Here is a 9,616-nt window from a genome sequence, read left to right as displayed (position 1 = left end):
GGTTGGACACAGTCCCTGTCCCAAGTGGGGCTCACACCCTCAATCCCCATTTTATAGATGAGGGAACTGAAGGCACAGAGAAGTGAAGTGACTTGCTCAAGATCACACAGCAGACAAGTGGCGGAGCCAGGATTAGAACCCATGATCTTCTGATTGTGGATCAGCAGGGAAGGCTGGGAGAGTGTGCTGTGACTCACTTTCGGCCACTCCCTGCCCCTTGGCTCGGGCTGGCAGCTGCGTCCTCCTCTCCTTGGCTTTGCTGGGGAGGAACGTATCTCTCTCTGGCTTCGGCAGCATCTTGGGGAGACACCAGAGGAAACGGCCCCCATGAGAGTGATCCCCATGGCTACCAAGTAGCCCAGCCACCAGGCCCCGACCCACTGGGCATCCTGAGAGGTGAGTGGCACAAGGTTTGCAACTGGAAGGCCAGAGACAAATGGTCAATATGATGAAAAATCCTACGATCAGTCAGTGACATCCACTGAGCACCCTTGTACATCCTAGCAATCAATCACATTTATTGAGCGTTTGCTGTGAGCGGAGCATTCATTCATTCATTCATTCATTCATTCATTCGTATTTATTGAGCACCTAGTGGTTAGGGCATGGGAGTCAGAAGGTCATGGGTTCTAATCTCAGCTGCGTCACTTGTCTGCTGTGTGACCTTGGGCAAGTCATTTACCTTCTCTGGGATGCAGTTCCCTCATCTGTAAAATGAGGATTAAGACTGTGAGCTCCATGTGGGACAGGGACTATGTCCAACCTGTTTATCTCGTATCCACCCCGGCGCTTAGAACAGTGCTTAACATATAATAAGCGCTTAACAAATACCATCGTTGTTTTGATTATAAATAGATAGGAGATAGTGAGATAGATTGAAAGTTAATGAGATAGGCAGGACAGCAAGATAGATAGGATAGAGAGATAGATAGATACATAAATAGATAGGTGATAGAGGGATAGATGATAGAGATGGCAGAGAGATGATAGAGAGATATTGATAATAATAATAATAACAATAATAATGGCATTTGTTAAGCGCTTACTATGTGCCAAGCACTGTTCTAAGTGCTGAGGTAGATACAGGGTAATCATGTTGTCCCACGTGGGGCTCACAGTTTTAATCCCCATTTTACAGATGAGGTAACTGAGGCACAGAGAAGTTAAATGACTTGTCCAAAGTTACTCAGCCGATAAGTGGTAGAGCCAGTATTAGAACCCACGACCTCTGACTTCCAAGCCCGTGCTCTTTCCACTAAGCCACACTGCTTCTCGATAATACATAGGTATTATATCTATATACATATACATAGAGATAATGCATGCAGAGATAGATAATAGAGAGAGATACAGAGAGAGACAGACAGATAGGCAGGAGGTAATAAATGTCACCATCATTAGTGTTACAAATTAGTATTAAAATAATTTCACACTTGTGCCAAGTCCTGGCAGTAAATTCTGCTTGTTCCTAAGCACTGCTTGTGAGGGAGCTTTGGTTCCAGGAATTAGCCAAAGAAAAGTTTCCATCCCAAGGCAGCGAGGTGACCCTTATGCTCAGCTCCATCTTTTTCCCGATGACAGGCTCTGAAAGGAACGTGAACATGTCCATGTGGATCTATGTTTTCCTGGGAAATCTCCTGTGGGGGATTGAGCCAACTCTGATTCAGCCCCTGGGAATTCCCAATCTGGACAACCATGCGAGTGTAGCTGGGCAGCTTTCTAAATTGGTAAGTAAGCTCTCTCAGAGCCTCTTGGACTATGTGGGGTTCACCTGTAACGAATGGAAGACAATAATAATAATAAGAAGAAGAAGAATGGTATTTTTAAAGTGCTTACTATGTGCCAGGCACTGTACTAAGCACTGGGGTAGATACAAGCTAATCAGGTTGGAAACCTTTCCTTGTCCCACATAGAGCTCACAGTCTTAATCCCTATTTTACAGATGTGGTAACTGAGGCACAGAGAAGTTAAGTGACTTACCCAAGGTCACACAGCCATCAAGTGGCAGAACCAGGATTAGAACTCAGGTTCTTCTGACTCTCGGGCCCATACTCTGTCCACTAGGTTCTGCTGCTGCCTCTAGGCAGAAGGCAAGGACCCTTAAGTATCGCAGGATAAGGTTAGATAATTTAGGAAAAAATAATAATGCAAAGCTGGTTAAATATTTTTATTGGAAAATTCCTCCCCTCTACTTTCCATCCCTTTTCTTGGGAAAGAACCATCATTTTTATCACAGAAGAAGTTTCATTTTTTCCCCCATTTTCTTTTACAGGGTGTGTACAGATGGTTGTAATTATCACACCGATATTCGGTTTCCTCTTAGGGTCTCTCTGTGCCAAACTGTACATGGATGATGGCTTTGGGAACTTAGTTAAGTCCTGAGTCGCTACTGTTCGACTGTGTAAATTCCACAGGGCTGGTGAGCATCACGGAGAAATTCATATTTCCGTGAACTTAAATGTCACAAAGAGAGCCAATGCAATAAAATGACCGATTGAAAAACGATTGCAGTGGTAATTATTTTTCCTCACATTCATTAATCGGTCATTTGGGATGATAGGAAAATGGGCAGCTTGGGAATTGCTACTGTGAAGTGTCTCACTTTCCTGTTCCTAAGGCTCTCCTGGCTCAGAATCATTTGCTTCACAGTCCGAACATTCATGCTAAGGGACTTGGTGGAAGAGACACAGGAGATAGAGGGCTCAAAAACTTTATTTGGCATTATCTTTAGTAATTGAAAGCCAAGGGTTTATTTACATCAATCAGTCAATCAATCAATGGTATTGATTAAGCACTTACTATGAGCAGAGGACTGTACTAAGCACTTGGGAGAATATAATGCAACAGAGTTGGTAAATGATCCCTGCTCACAATGAGCTTACATCTACAGGGGGAGACATCATATGCCCTTGAATGTATATGTACATTATAATTAAATTGCACATTCAAATATGTATTCTGATTTTACTCTATGTAAATATGTTTTCCACCACTGGCTCCTAGCTGATCACTTACTGCAACCCAGCCCGCACACATTGCTTCTCCAGGGCCAACCTACTCACTGTACCTCAATCCCATCTAACACGCCAAAGTCCTGCCTTTGGCCTGGAATGCCCTTCCTCCTCAAATCTGACAATCAATCTCCCCCTCTTCCAAGCCTTATTGAAGGCCCATCTCTTCCAAGAGGCCTTCCCTGACTAAGCCCCACTTTCCTCTTCTTCCACTCCCTTCTGCATCGCCCTGACTTTCTTCCATTATTCATCCCCCCTCCCAGCCCCACACCACTTATATCCATATCTGTGATTCACTGATTTGTATTCATGTCTGTCTGTCTCCCCCTCTAAATGGTAGGCTCACTACGGGCAGGGAATGTGCCCGCTTATTGTTGTATTGTACTCTTCCTAGCACTTAGTAGAGTGTTTTGCACACAGTAAGCACTCAATAAATATGATTGAATGAATGAATGAATGCTCTGCACATAGTAAGCACTCAGTATATATGATTGAATGAATGACTATTGTTCCCCCAAGCTTAGAACACCCAATCCCTCCAAATCAGTCAAACAGCTCTTCCCTTCTTCAATGCCCTCCTTCCCCACCAGAAAGCCTTCCCTGATTAATTCAAATGCCCAGTTAATCAATCCATAATATTTACTGTGCTCTTCATATGTGCTTATTAAGGACTTGGAATAATACATTACAAAACAACTGGCAGACAGGTTATTCTGCTCAAAAGAAGCTTATGCCCAATGTCATTATTGTCATTAATGTTATTATCATTGTATCTGTTATGCACTTACTATGTGTCCAGTACAGTTCAATGCACTAGGCTAGAAATAAGTTAATCAGGTCGGACACAGCTCCAGTCCCACTTGGGGCTCGCACTTTAAGTAGAAGGGGAACAAGTATTGAATTCCCATTTTATAGATGAGGGAACAGAGAGATCACAGAGAAGTGAAGGGACTGGCCCAAGGTCACACAGCAGACAAGTCGGGGGGCTGGATTAGAATCCAGGTCCTCTGACTCTCGGGGCTGGGCTCTTTCCCCTAGACCACACGGCTCCTCCTTGGCACTGAGATACTTTAGCTGAATTTCCATCCCTCATTTACATATATATTTGTCAATGATTATTCATATATTGATCTGTACATTGCTATTCTTCTGTTTCATCCTGGCATGGCTGTCCTGCTTCCTCCTTATACTTGTTCTTCCTCCAGTTTTCACTTCCTGCAAGTCAAATTTGTCATTCTCCCTCATTCAGTGGTAACCTCCTTGAGGCCAGGAAGCCATGTGTCTTACTACTGACATATTTGCCCCAGGGCTGAGTGTGGTGGCTAACAAGTCTATTTATATTTTATATTTATATTAAATATTTTATATTTTAATACAGGTGTAAAATCTATTACTCATATCTATATTAATGTCTGTCTTCCTCTCTAGTCTGTAAGCTCACTGTGGGCAGGGAATATGTCCACCAACTCTGTTCTATTGTACTCTCCCCCGCTTCAAAGCCTTACTGAAGGCCCATCTCCTCCAGGAAGCCTTCCTTGACAAAGCCCTCCTTTCCTCCTCTCCTACTCCCTTCTGCATCACCCTGACTTGCTCCCTTCCTTCATTCCCCACTATCAGCCCCACAGCACTTATGTTAATATCTGTCATTGATTTATTTCTAGTAATGTCTGTCTCCCCCTCAAGACTGTCAGCTCGTTGTAGGCAGGGAATGTGTCTGTTTATTGTTGAATTGTCATCTTCCAAGCACCTAGTTCAGTGCTCTGCACACAGTAGTAATAATAATAATAAAATGCTATTTATTAAGAGTTTAGTATGTGCCAGGCACCATTCTAAGTGCTGAGGTGGATACGAGATAATCATATTGGACACAGTCCCTGTCCCACAAGGGGCTAACAGTCTCAACTCCCAGTTTACAGATGAGTGAAGTGACTTGCTCAAGGTCACCCAGCAGACAAGTGGCACAGCAAGGATTAGAACCCATGACCTTTTGATTCCCAGCCCCGTGCTGTATCCATTACTCCATGCTGCCACCTGGGCCTGCCATTTTGGGATAATAATAACAATAATGATAATAATAGTTATGATATTTGTTAAGCCCTTACTATGTACCTAGCACTGCACTAAGCGCTGGGGTGGATACAAGCAAATCAGATTGGACATAGTCTCTGTCCTGAATAGGACTCACAGTCTTAATCCCCATTTTACAGATGAGGTAACTGAGGTTCAGAGAAGTGTAATGACTTGCCCAAGGCCACACATTAGAAAAGTGTCAGAGCTGGAATTAGAACTCATTCTAGACTGTGAACCCGTTGTTGGGTAGGGGCCATCTCTATAGAATAATAATAATGATGGCATTTGTTAAGCACTTACTATGTGCAAAGCACTGTTCTAAGCACTGGGGAGGATACAAGGTGATCAGGTTGTCCCATGGGGGACTCACAGTCTTAATCTGTGAGAGAGACTCGTGTCTCTCTCCACTTCAATCCATACTTCATGCTGCTGCCCGGATTATCTTTGTCCAGAAACGCTCTGGGCATATTACTCCCCTCCTCAAAAATCTCCAGTGGCTACCAATCAATCTGCGCATCAGGCAGAAACTCCTCACCCTGGGCTTCAAGGCTGTCCATCCCCTCGCCCCCTCCTACCTCACCTCCCTTCTCTCCTTCTACTGCCCAGACCACACCCTCCGCTCCTCCACCGCTGATCTCCTCACCGTACCTCGTTCTCGCCTGTCCCGCCGTCGACCCCCGGCCCACGTCATCCCCCGGGCCTGGAATGCCCTCCCTCTGCCCCTCCGCCAAGCTAGCTCTCTTCCTCCCTTCAAGGCCCTACTGAGAGCTCACCTCCTCCAGAAGGCCTTCCCAGACTGAGCCCCTTCCTTCCTCTCCCCCTCGTCCCCCTCTCCATCCCCCCATCTTACCTCCTTCCCTTCCCCACAGCACCTGTATATATGTATATATGGTTGTACATATTTATTACTCTATTTATTTATTTATTTATTTATTTATTTATTTATTTATTTATTTATTTATTTTACTTGTACATTTCTATCCTATTTATTTTATTTTGTTGGTATGTTTGGTTCTGTTCTCTGTCTCCCCCTTTTAGACTGTGAGCCCACTGTTGGGTAGGGACTGTCTCTATGTGTTGCCAATTTGTACTTCCCAAGCGCTTAGCACAGTGCTGTGCACATAGTAAGCGCTCAATAAATGTGATTGATTGATTGATTGATTGATTAATCCCCATTTTACAGATGAGGGAACTGAGGCCCAGAGAAGTGAAGTGACTTGCCCAAAGTCACACAGCTGACAAGTGGCGGAGCCGGGATTTGAACCCATGACCTCTGACTCCAAAGCCCGGGCTCTTTCCACTGAGCCACGCTGCTTCCGACTTGTAATAATAATAATAACAATGGCATTTATTAAGCACTTACCAAGTGCAAAGCACTGTTCTAAGTGCTGGAGAGGTTACAAGGAGATCAAGTTGTCCCACGGGGGGCTCACAGTCTTAATCCCCCATTTGACAGATGAGGTAACTGAGGCCCAGAGAAGTGAAGTGACTTGCCCAAAGTCACACAGCTGACAATTGGCAGAGCCAGGATTTGAACCCGTGACCTCCGACTCCAAAGCCCGGGCTCTGTCCACTGAGCCACGCTGCTTCTTCAAGTGCTTAGTACAGTGCTCTGCACACAGTAAGCATTCAATAAATTCGATTGAATGAATGAATGACCTTCTGACTCTCAGGCACAGGCTCTATCCACTACTCCATGCTGCCACCTGTGCCTGCCATTTTGAAATGGAAATTGCGGGTAGGGGAGGAATGTGATCGGGGCAGCTGGAAGCCGGAGAGCGGAAGGGTGTCAGGCCCCACCCCTGCCATAATAATAATAATAATAATAATAATAATAATAATAATAATAATGACATTTATTAAGCGCTTACTATGTGCAAAGCACTGTTCTAAGCACTGGGGAGGTTACAAGATGATCAGGTTGTCCCACAGGGGGCTCACAGTCTTAATCCCCATTTTACAGATGAGGTAACTGAGACCCAGAGAAGTTAAGTGACATGCCCAAAGTCACATAGTTGACAATTGGCAGAGCTGGGATTTGAACCCATGACCTCTGACTCCAAAGCCCATGCTCTTTCCACTGAGCCACGCTACTTCTCAAACCTGCCCTGCATTGCCCTTGCCTGATTCCGAGTCCGAAAGCAGAAACTAAAACCCTGGACCTGCTTCCCACTCCAATCGGTCAGTCAGAATCCCAGCAGGAAGCGGCACAGCTGCATCATTCATTCATTCAATCATATTTATTGAGCACTTACTGTGTGCAGAACACTGTATTAAGTGCTTGGTAAGGACAAGCTGGCAACACATAGAGATGGTCCCTACCCAACAGCGGGCTCACAGTCTAGAAAGGGGAGACAGACAACAAAACAGAACATATAAACAAAATAAAATAAATAGAATAGTAAATATGTACCAGTAAAATAGAGTAATAAATCTGTACAAACACATAAATCATCGTTTTGAACAGGAGGGCGGCCATCTTTCCTTGCCTCAGGGAGACCAGACGCCTGAACCCAACCCTACTTTGATCTGACCACGTTTCACATCTTAGATGTCTGGGGAACATTCTTTGCTTCTTTTCAGTTACTCAGAACCACAAGGGAATCAATGCCAGACAGGCCCGAGCCTTTCTCTAATGAGGAACCATTGGGAGTGAGAGAGATTCTTCTTTCTGCCATTTACATTGCTCGGTATTTGAGCCCAGACAAAAACATGCCGCAGTCTGAGAATGTTCTCACGAACAGAGTGACAGCCAACTGAACTCATGCATATAGCTACCATTCTGACGGATGCTGATTGTGTTCTCCGGATCTTGGGGTATTCATTCATTCATTCATTCATTCATTCATTCATTCATTCAATCATATTTATTGAGAGCTTACTGTGTGCAGAGCACTGGACTAAGCGCTTGGAAAGTACAAATTGGCAACATACACAGATGGTCTCTACCCAACAGCGGGCTCACAGTCTAGAAGGGGGAGACAGACAACAAAACAAGTAGACAGGTGTCAATACCATCATAATAAATAGAAGTATAGCTATATGCACATTATTGATAATGAGAAATAAATATGTACAAATAAAATAGAGTAATAAATATGTACAAATACATACAAGTGCAGTGGGGAGGGGAAGGGGTTAGGGTGGGGGGCGATGGGGAAGGGAGAAGGAGGAGGAGAGGAAAAAGGGGAGGTCTCAGTCTGGGAAGGCCTATTTCCCAGGAATATTCATGGAGTGCCCTCTGGGGCAGTTTGGAGGAGGAAAGGATGAAACGAAGAATTTGTTTTAATCCTGTCCAACAACTAGGAAAAAAATGGCCTCCCACCAAATTATCCAGTTGCCCTCATAGAGCCAACTATTGCAATGGCCAACCAAGTTCGATCATCACTGAAAACATGTTCTGACCTCCTGGCTTCATTTCCTCAACTCTGTAAATCTCTTTCATGGGAATCCTTTTCCCCAGAAGACTGAGATACTGGTTTTCTCTCCGTCCCCCTAACCCCCCAAAACATTGGTTTTCTCAGACATCCCTTCCTCTGGGTCCCAGGACCCTAGATTCCTAAATTGCTCTACTTTGAAGAGGCTTAGGGAGTGGCTTTTGTTGGGTCTGGGAAGCCAAGGGCTACCTTCTTCCCCTCCCCACAGCACCTGTATATATGTTTGTACAGATTTATTACTCTATTTTACTTCTACATATTTACTATTCTATTTATTTTGTTAATGATGTGCATTTAACTTTAATTCTATTTATTCTGATGACTGTTGACACCTGTCCACATGTTTTGTTTTGTTGTCTGTCTCCCTCTTCTAGACTGTGAGCCCATTGTTTGGTAGGGACCGTCTCTCTATGTTGCTGATTTGTACTTCCCAAGCACTTAGTACAGTGCTCTGCACACAGTAAGTGCTCAATAAATATGATTAAATGAATGAATGAATGAATAAAGCAGCTGGGGCGGTGACTGGAGTTGGGTCTAGAAAAGCAGCATGGCGAAGTGGCTAGAGCCCAGGCCTGAGAGGCAGAAGGTCATGGGTTCTAATCCCGGCTCCGCCACTTTGTCCGCTGCATGACCTTGAGTATGTCACTTTGCTTTTCTGGGCCTCAGTTCCCTCATCTGCAAAATGGGGATTGAGACTGTGAGCCCCACGTGGCACAGGGACTGTGTCCAGCACGATTTGCTTGTATCTACCCAGCACTTAGGACTGTGCCTGGCACATAGTAAGCGCTTAACAAATGCCATAATTAAACAAATACCGTAACTATTAGAAGATCATCGGTTAAAGGGGCTTGGGCGGAGGCTGGAATTGGGTCTAGAAATCAAGGGTTAAATAATAATGATAATAATAATAATAATAATAATAATAATAATAACGTTGGTATTTAAGTGCTTACTATGTGCCAAACATCATCATCATCATCATCATCAATCGTATTTATTGAGCGCTTACTATGTGCAGAGCACTGTACTAAGCGCTTGGGAAGTACAAATTGTTCTAAGTGCTGGGGAGGATACAAGGTGATCAGGTTGTCCCACATG

Source organism: Tachyglossus aculeatus, chromosome 2, assembly GCF_015852505.1.
Source record: "Tachyglossus aculeatus isolate mTacAcu1 chromosome 2, mTacAcu1.pri, whole genome shotgun sequence".
NCBI classification, from domain to species: Eukaryota; Metazoa; Chordata; class Mammalia; order Monotremata; family Tachyglossidae; genus Tachyglossus; species Tachyglossus aculeatus.
Note: the sequence above shows the minus strand (reverse complement) of the source record.